The sequence below is a fragment of the Ambystoma mexicanum genome, chromosome 6p (genome assembly GCF_040938575.1).
Source record: "Ambystoma mexicanum isolate Mex_15411 chromosome 6p, UKY_AmexF1_1, whole genome shotgun sequence".
Classification (NCBI taxonomy): Eukaryota; Metazoa; Chordata; class Amphibia; order Caudata; family Ambystomatidae; genus Ambystoma; species Ambystoma mexicanum.
Window position 1 is genome coordinate 1531916405 of NC_090935.1, and position 22695 is coordinate 1531939099.

Here is a 22695-nt window from a genome sequence, read left to right on the forward strand (position 1 = left end):
TATACAGGCTGTATCTGTAATAAGGCGAGAGGATGGCATGGGGGCACTGGCTAGCTGATCGCTTGCTTCAAATGGTTGATGTAATTGGATCTGAATTTAAGGTAGGATTTCTCAGCACGTATAGTTTCGGGCAGTGAATTCCATACTTCGGCCGCCCCGACGGGGAAGCTGGTACCTCCGGCCTTAGTCAATTTGAATCTCGGAATGATAAGTGTATTGGCATAGGTGATTCTTGAGGGTCTGGAGGATCTTCTTTCTACAAATCTATCAGAGAGATAGGGAGGAGCCGCATTGTCCAGGGCTTTGTGAGTGAGGGAGGCAACTTTCAATAAGATTTTGTCTTGGGTCGACAGCCAGTTGTTATTCCGCCTCATCTTAGAAATATGGGATTGCTTAGAGATGCCAAGAGCTGCTCACAAGGCATTGTTTTGTAGAATTTGTATTCTATGTGGGATGTATTTGTTAGCCCCAATATATAGGGCATTACAATAATCGAGTCTAGATAGGATGAGAGCTCTAGCTAGAATCCTACAGTTATCATCAGAGATGAAGTGTTTACCAGCTATGATACGCTTACATGTGTAAACTGTGGCTGAGGCCAGAGAATTCACCTGTTTGTTGAAGGAGAGGGTGGCATCTAGGTAGAAGCCAATATTCTTCACTTCCTTGGCCACCTTGATAATATTTCCGTCGATCTCGAAGGCACTGTATTCCTGGCCTAGTTTTTGAGATTGGAATGTGTGCCCCGAATGATTAACTCTGTTTTGTCATCATTCAGGCATAGACCGTGAGTTGCCATCCATGCCTGGATGATGAGATACACCCTATTTACCAAGGCCAAATCCTTGTTGTAATGCCCAGAAAGTGGGAGGAGGATCTGGGTATCATCTGCATAGTTAGTGTAGGTGATACCAAGAAGGTCCAGATCATCAAAAAGGGGCTTATTAAATATGTTGTATATTGTCAGAGACACACAGGAGCCTTGGGGAACGCCGCACAGGATGGGGATAGGGTCCGCTGCATCTGAAGGGGAGAACACCCTCATGGTCCTTTCATTAAGGAAAGATTCAACCCATAATATGGCTTCTTTGGAGAAGTGTGCTGCAGAGTTAAGGTGGTTGCAGAGGACTTTGTGATCTACAAGGTCAAAAGCGGCCGAGAGATCCAAAAGTAAGAGGAGTGCTGTTTGACCTTTGTCTCTTAACTCATCAATTTGAGCCTTCAAATCGATGAGAGCGGTATCAGTCCCATGTTGTGGGTGGAATCCAGACTGCCTTGTTCCTAGGAGCTTATGGTGTTCTAGAAATTTTTGGATTTGGGTATGTGCTATCTTGTCCAGGATTTTTAGCAGGAAGGGGACTGTCGTAATGGGGCGGTAGTTAGTAGGGATAAGGGGGTCAAGGGATTTTTTTTTAGTAGTGGCAGTACCCATAATTGTTTCAGGTTGGATGGCACAATGCCTGAGGTGAATGAGGCATTCACAAGCTTACATATGAAGGGAGAAAGTTCTCTAGCGGCATCTTTTATGAGTTGTGCCGGGCACAGGTCACCTTGACAATTGGAGGGCTTAAGAGTGAGGATGGTTTTCTCCACCTCCAGGAGAGATGTTTTGGTGAATCTAAATTGGATAGTTGTGTTCTGTTCCAATGGGGGTGGGTTGGTGTTGATTAAGAGTTGCTTTCTTAGCCGCAATTTTCTTTTGAAGCATGGTAACTTTGTTGGTCAGTGCTTGTTGTATCTCCGTGCACCAGGCTTTGTCTTTTGTACATATATCTGGGATGGGAGTGGGCGACTCTAGTTCCTTTAAGATTGAAAACAGCTCCCTCATACTTGAGTTGGCCGTGGATATACGCTTATTGTATGAGTTGCGTTTGGCCAGGACAATTTCCTTCTTGTAATGTGAGGAGATTTCTATTAGTTTGTTTTAATGGTCTTCTGAAGGGGTGATTCTCCAGGACAATACACAACTTCTTTTAAGTTGACTGAGATCTTTCAGTTCAGGGGTGAACCATTTATTGAGGTGAGTTTTTGGTTTACTAGGTCTAAGTTTGAGAGGTGCTATGTTGTCAAGTGTGGTTCATATGATTTTGTTGTACTCTTGAACGAGTATCTCTGGGTCTAGGTGTTCATCTAGTTGGTTCAGGGTGGGTAAAATAGCAGGGATCACTTTGTCTCTAGTGATACTCTTTTTGTTCCTGGTCGGGCATGAGAGGGCCATATTGGCTGCAGGAGGGAGTGGCCTAATGGTAGATAAATCATAGGTTATCAGGTAATGGTCCGTCCATGATTGTGGGGAGATGGGGGTAATGGCGGCGGAGCAGTTGTAATCTGCTAACCAATCGAGGGTTCTCCCTTTGTTTGGGTGGGTTCCACAATTTTTTGGGTTAGTCCCAATTCCGTGAGGGTATTAGCCACATTGGCTAATACCCTCAGGCATGTTTGTCTGAGGGGTCGTTATAACCTAGATTGAAGTCTCCCAGAATGAGTAATTGAGTGGAGGTTTTGAGGTTGGTAGATAATAGGCAGTTGATATCTTCTTCAAATGTACCCACCGGGCCAGGGGGCCTATAAATGAGGTAGATGGTCAAGGTCTGTGAGTTATGAAGTGGGAGTTTGATAGGGCACACTTCACAGGAGTTGGAGTCTGGAGTGACAGTGGTTCTCATATTTAGGCTGATTTTGGCGATGATAGCAACGCCGCCGCCTCACATATCATTTCTATCTTGTCTCAGAATGGTATAGCCATCTGGGATTGCTAGAGATTGTAGGGGTCCTGCCGCCTCATGCAGCCAGGTCTCTGTGACAGCAAGGAAGTCCAACTTATTGGACAGTATCATTTCGCAGATGTCAGTGGCATGTGCCGTTAGGGATCTGGCATTTATTAGTCCGCCTTTAAGAGGAAGGGCTGCAGTGGTGATTTTGGTTTTAATGTGGGGGGTAGGAGATGTCTTGGTTTTGCTATTAGTAGTGCTAACTTGATGAATAATGGTTCTTTTGTTGGTGACAGGGAGAGATCTAGTCAAAGGCTCATATTATCTTGTGAGTCTTGCTCTGAGCCTGGAGTTTCTGGTAGGAGGGCTGCAAAGGGCGGCTTAGGAGTTCACTGATAGCTCCAGTCCTTGGTCTAATGGTATGGTTAGCCTGCTCCATGGTGATGAAGAAGGAGACGGCTATGCAGGATTGATTGAGTTGGCGATTCTTAGTAGTGTGGTGGAGGCTATAGTCGGCTGTTAGGCAGGTTAAGAATACTAGATAGGTGATAGACCAGAGGCAAAGTATTATGATGCTCATGGTGTATCAGTATAGGGAAATATAGTCTAATATTTGGGCAGCACTGATGTGTGGGTGTAGAGGGGAAGAGCCCTAGGTGGTTAGTCAGATACAGCAGACTGGGTCACTTCAGGTTGGGAGAGACATAGCAAATCACATAAGTGTGGGTGGTTAGGCATATATGCAAGCAACTCCTCTGCGCGTCTGGATTTAAGTGCGGCTGTCAGTGGCAGGGCACATATGGTCTAAATACAGCAAGCAATGGCAAGGCACATATGGGCTAAATTCAGCAATCGGAGGCAAGGCATATATGGGCTAGGTTTAACAATCAGAGGCAAGGCACATATGGGCTGAATTCAGCAAATAATTGCAAAGCACCTATGGGCTAAGTTTACCAGACAATGGCAAAGCACATATGTGCTAAACTCAACAATCAATGGCAAGGCACATATGGGCTAAATTCAACAATCAGTAACAAGGCACATATGGGCTAAATTCCATAGTCGGAGGCAAGGCACATAAGGGTTAAATTCGACAATCAAGGCAGGGCACGTATGGGCTAAATTCGACAATCAAGGCGGGGCACATATGGGCTAAATTCAGCAGTCAATGGCAAGGCACATAAGGGCTGAATTTGACAATCAATAGCAGGGCACATATGGGCTAAATTTAACAATCAATAGCAAGGCACATATGGGCTAGATTCAACAGTCAATAGCAGGGCACATATGAGCTAGATGTGGCATCAATGGTACAGCACGTGTGGCTATGTCAATAAAGTAATGGCAGTATGTGAGCATAGTAACAGTTGGCTATGGATCACATGGGACACATATGTATGTCAATCCATAATTGTTGTGTTATGCATATATGGCTTGGGTCAGGTAGGCACTGGCGCTGGGGAGCTTAGACATTAAGTTAAAGGGTCAGTATCAATGCAGAACTGTTGTTGGTAGCAGAGGCTGGGGCATAGACATGGAAGCTGCAATGGGAGCCGTAATACATGTCTGAATAATAAAATTGTAGTACATTGTAATATAACAGTAGTATCTCGGATTTATAGAGCTGTCCGGGGTCAGAATATATAACATTGTGAGGTCAGGAGATGTAAGGAATGCAGTACGACTTGCAAGAGCATTGGGTTCAGTAGTATAGCTAGCGCTATTGGGAAGTTTGCAGGGGGTACGTAGAGCGTGTGTTTTATGTGGCCACTGGAATAGAGGCGTCGGAGGAAGTCCTTACCGAATGGTGGCAGGCGCATGGTGGTCCAGAGCCCATCCAGCTCCAGACAGGCTCCCGACAGGCAGTAGCTGTTGTGATTGTGCCTTAGTGGGTGTGCGTCTCGAGCCTGCCGGCTCGCAATTGGTCAAAAAGAAGGGGCTGCTGACCAATGCGGATCGTCGCTGCAGCAGGTTGTGAGTTTCACAACAAGGATGGCCGAGAAGAAATGGCAGCGGGCAAAATGGGCGAAAAATAAATGTAGAGGCAGATTCAGGGGGATGGAGGGGCCATCCACAGGAATATATTCATGTAGAAAGCAGAACGAGGTAATTTAGGGTGGCGAATTACCCGTTTCGAGCTGGATGGATCCTGGTGCCACAATTACTTGCAGGGTGTCCAGGCATCAATCCAGTGTCCTTCGAAGGCACCTCTGCGTCGGTCACTGCTCCTGCAGTGGAACAAGAGCTTCGGCTCCTCCTGGGGGACAGGCAGCAATTTAGAACGATACATCACCTGTCCTAGCCAGAATATGTGACTTTATTGACCTGGCAGTTTATGCTGAGGCCTACTCGAATGTGAATGATGCACTTGTACTGACTTCAGTGTGGGGAGCTGGGGAAATGATGTGAAAATGTGACGTTAAATCGGCATTGCTGTCAGTACACCCAGACAGTGTCCAGCTGCTGGGGATTCAATTCAAGGGAACATTGTATGTTGACAAGACGCTGCCAATGAGATGCACAGCAGTGTGCACACTCTTTGACTGCTTCAGCACATTTTTGCAATGCGGTTTTCAAGCAGTGCATGGGTTCAAAGCATATAGTGCACTATTTAGACAATTTCTTAATTATAGGCAGGAATGGCGTGGAATGTGCCCGGCTGGTGGTGGAGTTGGAGCGGCTGACAGAGGTTGAAGGCAAGACCCTCTATACACACACTCCAGAGTAAATATAAGCCGCTAGGGAAATAGGCCAAGAGATAGCTTTGCAAGGATAACAAGGTTTACTCATACAAAATACAAATGGCAGCGAAGAACTCTGCTGCTCGAGAGCGCTCTGGTCTTGCATCATCAAACATGGGGTTCTAAACACGAAAAGTGTCATTCGCATACAGTTTGTTTTGGTGCTCCTGATTGGAGACACCCTACACAGACAGGGGCCTGCTCCATAGGGGATGCCAGGCAGTAATTGGCTGGTTCTTCTCTGTCGATCTAGCTCCACATGAGACAGCTGGGCTCATCCTCGCGTTGAAGGTCAGGGCAGGCATAAAAAACAGTGTTTCTTAGCTAAACTAAACAACTAAAACAGACTATTTATTTGTTATGGCAGGCACCTGGGCGGCACAGGAAAGGGGTGCAAGGGAGAGGGGAGGATAAGATACAGTCATGCTGACCCATACATTCAGGGCTCCATTAATACCGTAGTCCTTGTACCTAATGTCGCCCCTCTGGGGATTGATCTTTGATTTATCCTTCCCGGTATCTCATGTTACTGGAGACGTGTATTGCTGCTAGGGATAAATGCAGTCATGTGGGCTTTAGATCTTTGGTGGGCACTTTATGGAGGCTAGGACCTGGGGGTCGGGTGCTTATCAGAGAGCCTAGGGGACTGGGGGTCGGGTTAGTGATGTGCTGCCAGCACTGGACTGGCTGGGTGGGGGTCAGAGGCTCGATGGCAGTTTAGTGGAGATAGACACACATCGGGCCTGGTACCATCTCACGCTCTGTGTCGGGCACATTCCTGAAGGCGATACTGAGTATTCGCAACTCTGGAGGGACAAGAGGGAAATTGACTTCCGTGGGAACAAGGCTCACACAGAGCCAGCATGCTGTGTAGAAAATTGGGCTCTGAGGGCAGTGTGGGTCTGTGGCCTGTCTCGTTTGGGGCCTGTTACAAAATGGCATTGTGGAGTGCGGGCATTTCTAGTGTTAAGCAGCTGCTTGTATGCACTATGAGGTCTCTATATGGTGCCAGGTGATGTAGACTGTTCCCCCCCTCTTGTAAGTTCAATTGCCTGATATGGAATTTGCCTTATGTGGAAGCACATGGGGGGTGGGATAGGCTAATTTCCATCCTAACATTCCCCCCTTTTCTTACTTCTACAGTAACAAATTCACCCGCCCCCCATATTTCTATCATTTGTCTGTCTTTCTGCTTCTTCCCATGCAGGTGTCCCCTTTATGGACATCCATGCTCTACAAACATGTCTTAGGCTCTCCACTCTGCACGTATAGTTCAGGTGTGCAGGCCATGTATATGCATCCCTCATCCCCTGCTAAGTCCACCCAAACTTCCTTGTAATTTTTGGGGTCTGGTGGGGGTGCAATGGTTGTGTGGTATAGAGTGTTCACCTCATCCCCGTGGCCTTGATAGACAGCAACCATACAATATTTAGGGTCATTGTTTTGTTCTGTCTGTATTTCTACTTCCTGTGTATCACAAGGTGTTTTATTATGATTTTTCCCAATTGTCACCATCATCATTGCACTATTAGGTACTGCGTTGGCACAACAACAGAGTCCCAATAGTCACGTGCAGAAAATAACCAAAGTAAACACGATGATAGGGACCAACATCTTTACTGTTGTTCCAAGCCAGGATGGTACCCATGCGAATGGCATGTTCACCCAATAGTCCTCCTGGATCCCAGCTTCCTTCTTCATTTTTACCCCAAGTTCATCTACTGCTGCAATGACATGTGAAAGGGTCCCATTGTCAGCATCTGCAGAAGGTATGAACGTTCAACATGAGCTCCTGATCTGTTTGCAAACCCCACCCTCCATGGCTGTCAGGAGGTCAAGGACATATCGGTTCTGCATTGTCATTAGTCTAAAGCTCTCAGTTCCACCTTGATGACGTGGAGCCCTTCTTCAGTATCGTTTGCCAGCTGGATCAATTCCCATCCAACTATCTGGAGCCATTTGGCGTTAGCCCTAGTCTGGATGCTGGGCACAAGGGATGCAAAAAATGTCTCTGCAGAATTGTACAGTTTATATTCGTTGGGTATTTGTGCAAGTAGATCAGATGATTCTTGAGACAACTAGTTAGAGGATTGCTTCTTTCTTTGCAATCGGTCATGGCGTTCCATTTCGGGGAGGATGCGGAAGTCTGGATGCAACATGGTGGGTGCTGTTACTGTAGTTTCAGGCAGGGTTTGTTCTTCGTCTGGAAAAGGTACCCCTTTAGGTGTTCTTCAGGTACTACATGCAGGGCCAAATGCAGCGTTGCAAGCGAACAGTAGCCCCTCCAGTATGACGGGAGGAGCAAGTATGCTTTCTGGCCACATACCCAGTAGTAGTCCATCAGTTCAACCGTGCCTTTCCGGAGATCTGGAATGAGCAAGGTTCAATTGTATCGTTTGTTCGATCCTATCGAGACAGTTCCTACGCTGTAAAAACAAAGTTCATAGCTTTGTTCTTGGTGTACTTTCACTGGTTTTTCAATCGTTGTGACCCATGTCAGTTTTGCAACATGTTCTGTCCATATTTGTGCTTGCTCAACGAGGGCTAGTGTTTCTTCTGAGCAACCACAAGTTCTTCTGCTTTGCACATGAAAGTCGCTTCTTTGAAACAGTTGGGATTGGTGGAGCTGGTTTTGCATTTTCTGGCCCGAGGAGTTGCAAGTGAACACAGTGTGCCTGGAAAGTGCCTTTTATCCTACATAGTGAAAGATGAATCAGACATTGTGTTTCATTTAATGGTACCTCTCGTGGTATTAATACTTTGGGTACCCCAAAAGCATGTGGTATTAGAGAACAAACATAGCAACTTCCATTAGTCATTCGCTTTCCCATCACATTCATATCAGAGTACCAACCGTTTAACTTTTCGGGATGGCGAAGGTCTTCCACTGCATCTAATCCTAAACCATGATATGCATCATACTTATGAGGACGCGTTTGTCGTTTTCTTCTATCGCTGCGCAAGGGGAACCTTCTTCTCCCCAGCACTGTTCTGTGAGGAATCCTAGTGGTGCAGAAAGAACATTGTATACAAGGTTTTAATAGCTGAAACATTAAACTATAGCAAAGTGTGGATTGGGAGTTATTTCATATGGTATTTGTGATATGATACATTGTGTTGTTTGTAGCTCCAAAGGCTTGTACAAGTCTCCTAACAATGGCACTTTCATTCATTCTTTCACTCTGGGTCAAGAAGCGGGAACAACCTGTAACCATATTAGGGGCTGGGGTAGACAACATGTTAAATAATGAGTTAGATGATGGGGGGTAAATACTAAAGAGGGTATAGAAGTGGCATTTGGGCCATCTGGTGTCCTATTAGTTACATTTCTGGTTGACATAATAACACTTGGGACCTTTCTTGTCGTATTTCGATGTAAACTTGTCAGGTTTATAGGCACATTTCCATTCCATGTCCACTTGTATCCATCCCATGTCTATTTCCCCACTAACCCCGTTCTTTTATATGGTCACCCCACATAAAAGATGTCCCCCAGTAAATGCCCAATGCGAGCATTTATACAGTAAATAAAATCTCTACAAAATGCAACCCACACTTATAGCTATACAATCTCAAAACACTAATTATATTCCTACTACTATCTACATTTGATGCGTCCCGCAGTGGCGTTATCTCCATGATTATTGCACCTGCGGATAGGGAAAGAACGGGATGGGTTTGAGAGGGAGAGGCGGGGAAAGAGAGAGAGAGTGAGAGAGAAAGAGAGAGAGAGAGAGAGAGAGAGAGAGAGAGACAGAGAGAGAGAGAGAGAGAGAGAGAGAGAGAGAGAGAGTGCGATTGATTTTAATTTCTGGTAGCCCACGCATGTTTTTTAGCACATTTCACATGCACAGATAAGGTTGACGTAGGGCTACCTATGTTGAGGTAGTTTGGTCGTTCTCAGTCAGTATGTTTTGCGTGGGGCTGCCTGGTGCTTTGCGAACATCTGAGAGGTGCATTCAATATCTGAGCACCTTTACTTTTACTTCAAGCGGGCTAATAAACACCACTGCATAGGGTCCATGTAATTGGGGTGTGTTCCACCTTTGGACGAAGCTTCTGACATAGATCTACTTTCCTGGTAACAAGGGTTGGGTCAGCGCAATGTCAGTTAGCGTGGTTGTTATAGTTTCTCTATTTTCTGTGTAGGGGCGCGATTTGTTTTGAAATGCATCTTATTGCACATGGAAGTTTCATGAGATATTGTTTGAATTCTTCTCCTAAAATGGTGGCAGCTCTGTTGCCGTCCGAGGCCCTTGTACTAGTGACAGTGGCGTTTACATGCATCAACCATTCACTATTTCGTGGGGCACAGGTGGTAGTCCTTGCTGGGCTGTGTGCACAATTGGAACAGTGCCAGGGGTAAGCAGTACACCCAATTTTTCATAAGAATGTTGCATAGTTTGGACAGTCTACTTTTGAGGAGGATGTTTATTTTTTTATACCACTCCATTCGCTTGTGGGTGGTAAATGGAGCACATTTTATGTTTGATCCCCAATAAGGTTGTCAACTCCTTGAACAGTTAATTGAAAAACTGAGTCCCATTGTCTGATCGTAGGATATCACACACTCGCCATCGGGGGAATACTTCCCGTGATAAGGAATTTCACAGAATACTTGGCATCAGGGGGGGTGCATGGCCCTGCTTCCACCCATCAAGAAAATGTACACACCACCACAATCAAAGATTGTGCTCCATTGCACCTTTCTCTCATGTCTGCATAGTCAATGTGCAGCTCTCAGAAAGGGCCCACAGGATGGGTCAATGTACCCCGTAAAGTTCTCAATGTCATTCATGTGCTGAACACTTGACACGTGGTACATTAGGCCACCATTTGTGTCAGGTGCTCCTGTAAATTCAGAATGAACCAATCTTCCTGGAGATCGGCAGCAATGTGTTGTTTGGAACTGTGGGATGGGAAGTGCAGATGTTCAAATGCTGTTTATAGTAGCTCAACAGGAATCCCAACCTTTCCTGTTGCCTGTTGTCACCAGAGGAAATCCATGGTGATTGAATACACCCACGTTTGCGTCAGAGTACCTGCTCTTCTTTGGGCGCTCGACGCAGCAACTCGATTATCTGTGCTATGAGGAGTGCTGTGTATGCATCTGTGGTGGAGGGCATTGCCGTACTGGCTAGGACATATTCTGCACTCATGTGTACTGCAAGGTACGCTGCTTTTTTTGCTGCCACATCTGCTGCAGCATTCCCCAAAGATATTTTGTCTCTGTTTTGAGTGTGAGCTAAACATGTAACATTTAACCACTGCTACTGAGGGTTCTGCAAGGGCGTTCATCACTGTGCTTAGTCATTCTGGATGTTGCACTGGGGACCCATCTGCCCTCCGGAACCCTCTTTTCTCCACCTGGACAGACCTGTGTGCACCATGGTGGTGACGGATGCAGAGTCTGAATGAATTGTAACACAACATCCCGTTGATGCTCTTAGGGCCTAGATCAACGTTACAAGTTCTGCCAGTTGTGCAGAAAAATGTCTTGGTAATCTTTTCATGATGAGCGTTTCGTACTCCGCCTCCTCCAATCTCACTACAGCCGCCCCAACATGTTTTTCACCTGTCTTCTGATCAATTGATGCTGACCTGTCAACAAAAAATATTTGCCCCTCTTCTACTGCACTGTCTTTCGCTTTGAGAATGTTGTCCCCTTCCCATTCATATGTTGCACAATCTTGCTGTTGCATGTCCTCATCAGTGCACGGTTCTGTCAGGAATGTGGTTGGGTTTACTGTTCTGCATCGCACCACATGGATATTTGGGCTTGACAAGATTATTTCATATGCAGATGCTCTCTGTGTAGTCAAAGTGGATTAGGAGCGTTCCAGTATTGCAAACAGTGAGTGCTCAACATACAATGTTATTGAGCATCACATCAGGATAGTGGAACCTTTTTCAATGGCGAAGGCCACAGCAGTGAGTGTGTGTTCGCAAGTGAACTGTCCCTGCATGACAGACTCAAGTGTGTCACTGCAGTAAGCCAAGGGCTTGTGTCCCATGGAGCTTTTCTGTGTTAGCACTGCTGTCATTAGGGTGCCATTGGAGTGCAAAAACAGGTAGAACTCTTGGGTGTAATCTGGGGTCGCTAGAACTGGTACTGTTGAAATGACATCTTTTAGATCATTAAAAGCAGTCACCATTTCTGCTGCCCATTGAATAATCGTTCCTTCTTTTCGTGCCTCCTTGAGTCCTTACAGGAGTGGCTTGGTATATGCTGCATAGTCTAAAATCCACCCTCGGCAATAATTGCAGAGACCTACACATTTTTGCATCTCTTTTACCGTTGGTGGTTTGGGAATTGCACGCTGTGTGTCAGCCCTATCAGGTATTATTCTCTTACCATTTTATTGGAGATGAGTTGTCCTAAGTAGAGCACTTCTGGTAAACAGTACTGGAGTTTGTTTTTATGTACCTTGTATCCTTTCTGAGCCAGGAACTGGAATAAGGCAATGGAGTCCCTACAACAGCGGTTCTCGCTGTCGCTCTAGACCAATAGGTTGTCTACATATTGAATGGTCATGCTGGGCACCTGAATGTTGCCACAGTCTTTTTATAGGATTCTGTTAAAGATACTTGGGCTCTCACAGTACCCCTGGGGCAAGCAATGGTGTTCGTATTGCTTCCCTCTGAGGGTAAATGCTGTAAGATACTGTGATTCTGGGGTGAGTGGCACTGAGAAAAATGCATTTTTCAATTCCACTGCAGTAAAATGGGTGGCCTGTTTTGGGTTGCTGCACAGGACAGAGGCCAGGTTTGGAACGAGAGGTCCTGGATCATCCTCCAACTACCCAGTGTGGCTTTCTTGATCGGATAGATAGCGGTGTTACATGGTGACGTGTAGGGCACTATAATCCCCTGATGTAGCAAGGCCTGTAATGTCTCCTGAATCCCTTCTTCTGCTTCTCTGGACAAGGTATACTGTTTTACTCTTGGTAACACTGCACCTGATTTGAGTGTTATTCTTACTGAGGTCACTCCTTTTAACATCCGTACATCATGTGGGTTTGTGGTCCATAAGTGTGGTGGAACCTCCTGTAGATCAACTTCACAGAATAGGGGAGGACCACTAACAGTTGCCACAAGGGGGCACTGTACCTTCCGATATTGTTCCATAATGTCACAAAGTTTACAAATCTCCAGTACTATTTCTCCATCGTTGTTTCCATCCTGAAACAGGTTGTCATCTGTTAGGTCTCTCAAAGGCGTATAGGGGGCAATGCATAACACTGTGCGCCATTGGCACCCGTGTATATCAGTTCCCAGTACCACAATTCTTTTTGCAGACACCTGTAACCCCTCTAAGTCTAAGGACAAGATAGTACTAACAACCGCTTCAGGGAGTGCTACAGGTACCCTCCACCCCTTCCTGGTAATCTGGGGCACTGCTTTGGCAAGCACTCTAATGCTGTATATAAACATATCTGGGTTCACAGGTATCCCTCTCAATACCATCTGATTGGCCATGGCATGTATTACTAGCATGGCCCGGAGAGCGCTCATGCCTGGGGTGGCGCAGACAACTCCTCTATCTGTGAATGATATTGTCATGTTAAGCTTACTGAGCAAGTCCCTTCCTAGCAAGTTGACCAGGGAACTTTCGTAGTAGAGGAGTGGGGCTCGAACAATTTTTCCTCCAATTTTGACATCTAAATCTTCTGTGTAAGGAACCGTAACAGAATCTCTGCATGTTGAGAGTTTTTCCTGATAGCAGGAAGTCAGCTTCGCTTATGCATGACCTTTCCACCCCTGAGTCCACCATGAAGATGAATTGCTTATTTCCTATCTCTGCTGCCACCAGTGGTTCCTCTTCTGGATGCAAAGTCATTGATAGTACTGGATACGTAAGTGCTCCCTGTGGGCTGTCCTAGTTAGGATAGGTGTCTGTACCTGGAAACGAGAAGGGATTCCTACCTACAATGGCGGCTCCTTGGTAGGGGGCCATGGCACTGTTGGGTGCAGTGGTGAAAGGGTGCAGACTTCCCTCGCCCTGTGTGTTGGGGCAGCACTGGTGTTGTTGCATGGCCTGCTGTTGTGGTGGCGGGCAATATGGGCCAGGGATCTGGGGAGGTAACTGAGTGTGTGCTTGGTGTATTTCATATGGAATCATGGTTGACGCGTGGACAGGCTCCTGTGGGCTCCCGGGGTGGGGGCCTCCGTAGGGTGGTGGATTATAGCTGTGGTTCCCTCCCAGTCTACTACGACATTCTCTAGCAAAGTGACCCCACCTTCCGCATGACCAGCATTGTTCCTGCCCACCCCTTGCTGTCCTTGTCCCCCGAATCTCAGGCCAACCCTTTGCTTCCACCCCCGATACCTTATCCAGATCCTTCTGCACTTCCTTTGGGAGCCCCCACTTTACAATAAAGTAAAACAAGGACGTTGATTGGTCCCAGGCGCTGCCTGTCTCCACCCTCCACATCTCCTAAACCCAGAGAATGTACTGTGCAGCACCTTCCTCATCTCCCATTGTGCATTGCATTATTGATTGTAAATCTGCTGTATCTCGGAAGGTCCTCCGCAGTGCATCCCAGACACATGCTCTGATATTGTTGAACGATGCCCCATCGTGGGAATCATTACTCAGTGTTACTCTTAGGTACCCGCCTTCACCCAAATTGATTCTGCCTAGTCTCTGTAGGATTATTTAGCGTGTTTTTGGAGTGCAGCGCCACTGCATGGGATCAAGGTATTGCTATGATGCAATTGTTTCAAGCCATTGTTGCCAGTGTAACATATGGACATGTAAATGGAGACAGATTACACAGGTCAAAAACAAACCATTTCCTATTTTCTCGTCTGAAATGCCTCTGTTGCAGGAGACACATTAGATAATTAATGAACTAATACACCTAACAAATACTAATCACTAATAATAATCAAATAACATCATAATGTGTTCTTCAGTGCAAAATGAGGTAGAAAAGACAGGCTCATTTTAAATGTGCATCCAGATTTTTCTCTATTTTCTCTGTGCTTTTCACGGTCCTTGCTCAGGAAACAAAACTCGAATAAGCAGGAAATCAGTTGTGTTAGAGTTGCTTACTGTAAAAATAAGCCATTGTTTAGAGAAGGAGGATATGACATGATAGAATCTTATTGGGTGCACGTCACCCTGGGGGTTGTAACAGAGCTTTCCTGTAGAATCTCGGGGAAGGAGCGAGTGAGTGGACATTTTGAATAGCTTGGGTGAAGAGTTGGCTGGAGTGGCTGGGGAGTTTCCTGATTGAGAAGCAGGTCCCAGTGCACTGGTGCACAGACTGGAGATTCCAGTCAATAAGCACCGGCTTGAGAGATTGCAGATCAGAACTGCATGTCCTCGCTGGGGTGCTTTAAGAGAGAGCCCAAGCCATTTCAAGAAAGTGACCAGCCCGGAGACTTCGCTTGCTGAACAAGCTTCAATTTGCCGGTAATTATCCTGCAGAGTGAGGGGGCGGTGTGTGTGTGTGTGAGAAATCTATTCTGGCAGAGTATGAGAGGGAATTCCTGTGTTTAATTAACATACTGTAATGTTGCAAATTGAATGTTCTCTTGCCGTATTTCTTTTCATTTTGTTACAGATAATGTAAAGTGAATATCTCTGCTGCTGTGCAATTTCCATTTATTTCTGTAAAAGGGGTAAGATGGTGTTGAAATGCATTTGTTTATAATACACAGAAATATATGAAAGCAGACGTGTAGTGTGTTTTTGTTTTTTCTCTTTTCGTAGTGCATCTACCATTATAGCACTGGTAATCTGGGGAAGATTTGTAGGCAGTGCATTTGTCATTTTTCATGTAGATAAAACAACAGAAAGAATAAGATAGCTAAAAAGTAAGACTTGGCAGTAAAATAGCTGTGTGCACGGTTCCACTCAGCGTATATGTGCGTGTGGCATCTGAATGGGACATAATGAAATAGCCTGCTGACATGACATGAGTCAGCAGAGAGAGAGGCCTTTGGAATAGTTTCACTAATGTAAATAAATTAGTGATAAAACCACATGTTGGTTCGCTGTTGTAGATAAATCAGTGATATCAGCCCTAGGTGGCACTCCATATGAAAATGTGGTGTTTCTGAAATGTAGGCCTGAGGTCTCTCTAGTGATCACACAAACAATCTAAACAAAAATAAGGGGTTCTAGATATTGGGGCCACAAATAAAACAAAGGAATTATGCTCACCAAAAAAAATACCACCAACCAAATGTATACCAGCTAAATATACCTGTGTACTGAGATAATGCATATCCACTATATTACTATAATACCAAACCCAATCTGAATGCAGGGAGTGATTATTGCTGAATTACTTTTATTTTTGGCGGTAAGAAAGTACCGCTAGGCCCCAAATCTACACAAAATACCCAACATATTTATGGTGCGTTGCAGGCCGGGAAAGTGATCATAGAGTACCTACTGGGCGTGGCAAGTGTGTCTCACACTGCCATCTGTACATTAAAGGGAACCCATTTCATAATAGCAGTGTGTCACTAAAAACGAATTTCAGAATGTCTCAAATGGAAGCCACATTCCCAGAGCTAGTACAATACTTAGAGGCAAAATTATATGCACATGGGACGTGGTCATCAAACAATGCCACAGAATGGCATGATCGCATTCATGGTGAAGTGCAGAAAGAAAAACTAGACAATATTTTTACAGAAGGCAGCATAGTTCAGGTCTGCCTTCTAAGGTTATTAAATGCAGCTGATAAACATGCAGAGAAAGATTGTCTGATACGGCTATGCGCCAAGATCTGGTTTATTTTGAACAGGTCCCTGCGAATTCAAGAAAATGATACCAAGCTGATTAACAGGTTAAAAGCCGACCTAGATGGGCCAAGTATAAAGGAGGAGATGTTAAGAACAGAATTAGAAGGATGTCAGAAAGACATGCAATTAAAATACAGAGATTTTGATATTCAATTGTCCAAAAGCAAGAAACAGTTTGAGGACAGCGAACAAGAATTGGTACACTTAAAAGCCTTGGTGGACCACATTAGACAAGATAAAGATGAGATTGTTTCAGAAATGCAGATTTTACAAAAAGAACATTGTGAAAAAGAAAGTGATCTCCAAAGCGCAGAACAAGAAATGGTTAAAATGATTCAAGAAAGAGACAAGAGGAACAAAGAATTCAATGAATGCCAAATGCAAATGTGCGACATGCAGGAGGTAATTAATAAAATGAGTGATGAAAACAACTATTTGCAAAACGAAGCAAACAGGCTCCTTAAAAAATGTAAGGACTTAGAACAGCAAATGTGCCTTCCCAGGTCCCAGGATAAATGGCAAGGCACTACATTCAATGGAGTTGAGGTGAATCTATTTCTACCCAAAAAGCTAGTGCCCCAGTGACTGGGCCGGTGACTGAACTTGGCTGCAGCGCCCTTGGGGGATTTCACACACCCAGTGGAGGCCGCCACCAATCCCATACACCTGAAACCAGGATTGAAACACAAAGTGGTGCAATTCCATGCATTGCAACAAGTAGCCCCATAAAGATAATTAAATCCATTAAAGCCCTGATCAAACCATTTAAAAAGGGAGGTGATTGCTGCATAGAGGATCACTTAGAAGTGGTGCATGACATTTTTAAAGCCCTCCAGATACCTAAGGAACAGTACAGGCAGTACTTTCATTTAACTTTAGATGCTCCGATGGCCAGTATCATAAGAGGATTGAATGAACAGCAAAATATGACATGGGCAGAGTTTGAAAAAGAGATTAGGCGTCATTTTTCTCCTTTTCAGACATTGCAGGAGGCAAAGAAAGTTGCTTACACAATCACTGCTGGGCCTAATACATCCACTCGCCAGTTTTTAAAAGACTTAAAAAGAGCATTTTCTCGCTTTGATGTATCTTTTGACCCCAATTCCAATGAGTTTAAAACTGCCTACTTCTATGGGCTACAGAAAGACATTATATCACAATTGGTCCGTGAATTTGACCGTGACAAGTCCCTTGAATGGATTGTACATCAAAGCACAAAACTATATGAGGTACTCTATTGTCAGGGTAGAGAAAGTGATAAAATGAAAGATACTAGACCTAAATCTAAAGAACCCTCAGCAACAGTGATGGAAATCAGGTCAGCCAAAATGTCCCTTGAGTCTGCTCAGAGTCCAGGTAAAAATAATGTGACACCTGAACAAAGGGGTAATCAACAAAGGTCACCACACCCTGCACCAATGTTTCAATCACATGATCCTAGTAATAGGGAGAGTTACATTAGCCCTAGGTACTATGGAGACAGGCCCCGGGCAGGCTATCGGCCTGATATGTCCAATATGAACAATAACCAGAGACCAAATCAAGATCAAAGAAATGATGGTCCCTACCAGACATTGGGGACACAGAGCAGATTCGACCCCAATACCATGATATATGGTAATCAGGATAGATCCCGGTATGTGGATCGATTTGATGATAATGGGAATCAACATAGGGGCAGCCAGTACCGACAACCTGAGAGACAGGACATGAGGCAGACCATGCACTACACTCCACGTCAGTACAATGATTCCCCACCAGGGGACTATAATCAAAGGATGGGCGCACCCCGCTCCCCTCCACAAATGAATCAAGTGTTCAGGAACCATCCCAATAGAAATCACTCACCTGAGAGGTACAGAATAGATCCAATCAGGGGGAAAACAACCAATATCGATCTAGGCCACAGAAAGAGGATTCTAGAGAGCTGGAAAGGTTCCAGTGTCTCGAAGCCCAAGTGAAAATGTTAGCTGAGCAAATAGGAAAGCTCTATACAGCGCAAAAACAACCATCCAAAGAGGGGGCTGATGGCCATAGCAATGACCGGGGGGCTTCTGAAAAGTGACTAAGTACTCATGATACCTGCAGTGCCGAAACGACAGATTGCTCTGATGTAATTTTGCATAACGACTCTGAGATGCCTAATGATTTAAAAGTGAAAGTACCAGTAAATGAACATGTAACAGAAAGTGCAAATACTTCTAAAAGAGAGGTACGGTTTAACCTAGAGCTAAATCAAACATTGAAGATTTGTACAAAGGAAAAAGAAACACCTGAAATTCCAAAAGAACAAAGAGACAGATTTAAGAAAAATGACTCATGCATGGGGAATACCAGAGAACAGGGAGTAAGTGGGGATGCTATAATTACTTCCCTGGACAGTCAAAACAATGACCAAACACAGGCAGAAAAAGGAAATACTCAAAAGGAGGGTACAGATCAATCATTCTTTGAGCCACATATTTTTGAAGAGGCTGAAAGGGCTGGTAGCACACTAATGATCACAAATGCACAGAATTAAACAATGACAAATTGCTGAATGATGTTGTTACACATGTTCAGTTGGAAGGTTGTAATGTGGTCCCTGATGATCCCTGGATGGATAGGCAAACAGTGGCCACATTCCAAAAAACCTCTGAACATGGAGAAATGAATAAAGTCTCTTGCGCAGAAATGGGCAAAAAGGAGGGAAAAATGTCTTTCCGTTTACCAATGTGCTTAGCCAAAAGTGAAAAAGGCCTGAGAAAGGTGAGCCCTGAAACCAGTAAGAATTCACATTTCTTATGTGTGTTAGAGGAAGTTGAAGACAGGTATTATGCTCCCATCACTGTAGAAGAAAAATGCCAAACATTTGCAATGATTGACACTGGCGCACAGGCCACAATTATGTCTAAAGAATTGGTAAAGAATATCAATGAAAGGAGATCCCCACAAAATCAGATCACAGTGAAGGAAAATCAAGGTCCAGTGCATAATTTTAACGGGGAGGAGGTGCCCATTATAGGTGTCACTGAGGTTGACATAAAAATAGGAAAGCACAGAATGAAACAAGAGGTATTGATCACATCTATTTGTGAAATTCCATTTCTGATGGGGACAGATTGCCTGAAAAGATTGTCTCCTCTCATAGATGGGGTAAATGGAGTACTGTGGTCCTTAACCAAAAAACCATTGAGACCTAAGAAACTAAAATCACAAAACAGCAATATAAATGAATGTCACACTGTTGCCAAAACAAATGATGCAGTGGAGGTATATCTCCAGAATAGTTGCATACCTAGTGTCACTGTTATATTAATGTGTCAAGACAATATGCAGAGCGAAAATGAAAAACTACCTGTACAAATATACTTGGACCCAAGGAAAAAAGGGAAAACCGCCATAGATGAGCACACATTATGTTTTTATTGAAAAGAGAAAACATGCAAACAGAATATTGCTCCTAAAACAGATTCAGAAAACACATTACCACTCTTGCTGAAATACACATGTAAGATGAGCAACCATGGGTTCATGTTGGTATAAATGACTGTTTTAAAACAATAAAAGCCACTTTAGCGCTTGAACAGGAAAGGAGTTTCATTAATGAGAAATTGTTGCAAAAAATAATGGAGAGGGAGGACATCCCGAAATTTAGGATTAAAAACCAATATGTCTCTGGTTTGGACAGTCCAGACTTTGAAAACCAAATTGCAGGCAGATGCATGCTGAAAATTAATATTGGACAAAAAACAATTTGCCATAAAGTTTGGATTGTGAGTGGGACCCAAAATGACTTTTACATGGGCAATGACATCATGCACAGAATGTGTATGGTGTTAGACCTTCTTAATCAAAAAATATGGTCACGCCTAAGTGGGCCTGCACACAAATTTGAAGACAAAAGAAGGGCTTATCATTGCGTGCAGCTGGTCCCATATGCATTTGAATTACAGATGAGGAAGGATACTATTATCCCTGCATTCACCAAACAGGTTGCAATAACACTGAAGTGCAAACATGGACAGCAGATGAAAGATTCTGATGCATTTGTGTGCCTGAATGAATCCATAAAACAGCAAGGCCTGGATTATGAATGCATTCCATTGGTGGATATTGGTGAAGGGTCTGTAAAAATTATGTTGAATTATAAAGGTTGTCAAGATATTCTCTTAGAGGAAAACTCCCCATTAGGAATGGCTATACAAAAATCACATTATGCTGCATATCTAAATAACATGGTGATTGGGAATATACCTGAAAAGTATGTAGATGCCAAGGGTGAGTTGCCAGAATACCTGAATTCTCAGCCCAAAGGAATATTTAAAATTCATTCTGTGTACCCTTATGATTCAAATGAGACAGTGTGCTGCCATTAAGAGGATTGCATAATATTTAATTAAAATGAAAATGAAACCGAAAATCAGCCCATTGAAGTGGAAGCTGATATGCCAAAATATTTAAAAGTGGCAGCTTTACAGAGAGACACAGCCACACAGTTAGAGGAAAGTGCCGAGATTCCCCTACCAGAAGATTTTCCAGAATTTTCCAAAATTGTAGAAGAGCAGTATAGATTACCATTGGCGTGTATAGAGTCATTGGCAGAGATTATAAAAAATGTGGAGTCGCGGGGAATCATCAGGCCTATCCATACCACATCCAACATGCCCATTTTAGGTGTGTTAAAGCCAGATGGTCAATGGCGGCTATGTGCAGACTTTGAGGGATTTAAATAAAAGAGTACCAGTATCCAGATGGCCACTGCCATTCATTGATCAGGGCCTAGCTCAGGTACATGGTTCAAAAGTGTTTACCACATTAGATCTCACCTCTGGATATTGGTGCGTGCCATTGGCAGAGGAGATACAGAATTAATTTTCCTTTTCATTTGATAAGACTCAATACGCATGGGTTAGAACTCCATTCGGGTACGTCAATAGTGGGAGTGAATTTGGCATATTTTTTAGGAAGGCCATGCCTGATGCAGCGGAAAGAGGAACCATAGTTTATGTGGATGATGTCCAGATACAAAATGAAAGCTTGAAAAACCATTTTGATGAAATAAGACATGTGCTTTGCCAATTGCAGAAAGCAGGCGCCAAAGTATCTTTACAAAAAGCACAATGGTGCAAGAAAAAGGTGAATTTACTAGGCCATGAAGTGACTGAACATGGGCTAAATCCACAAAAGAAGAAAATAGAGGCCATACAAAAACTAAAGGACCGTAAAAATGTGAAAGGGGTGAAAAGTTTATTAGGAATGACAGGCTATAACAGAAAGTTTATTGAAAATTATGCTGAAATCACTCAACCATTGACTAAACTGCTAAAACTAAATACGCCCTGGAAATGGGAAAAAGAGCAGTCTGTGTGACTGTGTAAGCTGCAGAACCCCTTCTTCTTCCTGTCCCTCCACACTCTCCTCACCTGAGTCTTCAGAGTTGCCTGCGTTCCGTAGATTCCGCCGGCTCAGGTAGTCCCGTTCTTTTTTAGGTAGCACTTGCCTGTCTCGGTGAGAAGCCACAGTGACAACTGAATAGACAGCCGTCCTGGGGCCCCGTTACCGGGAACAGGCCGGAATAAAGGGAAAAAACCCACACGTGGGAAAAACCCTTAGAATACTTCTGGCAATGAGGTAGGTGAAGATCCAAGCTTGTAACCAGTAGGACTGGAAGCAGATGCGAGGTCCACAGGGTTGAACACAGGAGAGAAGTCCAAAGCGACACCAATGAGAGGTGAAGGGAGCCGAAGCCACCACCGGCCCAAGGACCTACCAGGCGCGGTAAGAAAGAGAGAAAATACAGGAGAGAAAAACAATGGACAGAGAAAACAAGGGAAAACTGGAGAGCCGCGAGAGAAAAGAGCGGCAAAGAGGAGAGAAAAAACACGCCTGCCGCCGGAGCGGCGAGACTAGAAGGAAAAAGCGAAGTAGTGCCGAGGGATCGGCAAGGAAGAGGCTGCAGAAAAGAAGGCCACCGCAGAAACTGAAACGGCCGTCAGGTAAGTAGAAGGAACATATCCCAAGGAGAAGGGAAAAGCAAACAGAGAAAACCCGCCACACGCCGAGGCGAGCAGAGGGCAAACGCTGGGAGCACAAAAACCAGAGCCGCTGGAGCAAGATCCAGCAATGGGTTGAAACGCAGCGACTGCCGGGCTAGAAGGGCAGATAAACACCCGGCAGTGCTGTGATTGGCCATGACTTGTTACCAGACACAAAAAAGGGACTAAAACCTATCTACCTGCCGGTTAGCCTCCAACGTGGAAGGAGCCGCCACCCGCGGTATCGATTGCGGATGACAGTCTGAGGCAGTGGCTAAATTAAAGGAATGTCTTGTAAAGGCACCATGTTTAGCATATCCCATAAAGGACAGGGATTTCTTTATAGAAATAGGTTTCTCTGAACATTGTATGTTAGCAGTGTTATCACAAAAATATGATTTGAATCACAAAACCATTGCCTATGCAAGTAAGGCATTTTCCCAAGTTGAAATGAAATTCAAT

The 22695-nt window shown here is 44.4% G+C and overlaps 1 long non-coding RNA gene across 1 annotated transcript in view; it reads left to right on the forward strand.

Moving 5' to 3' along the window:
• The window catches only part of LOC138510615 (uncharacterized), a 431158-nt gene that overhangs the window by 402871 nt on the left and 5592 nt on the right, over window positions 1-22695 (forward strand). The gene's annotated exons all lie outside the window — the stretch shown is intronic.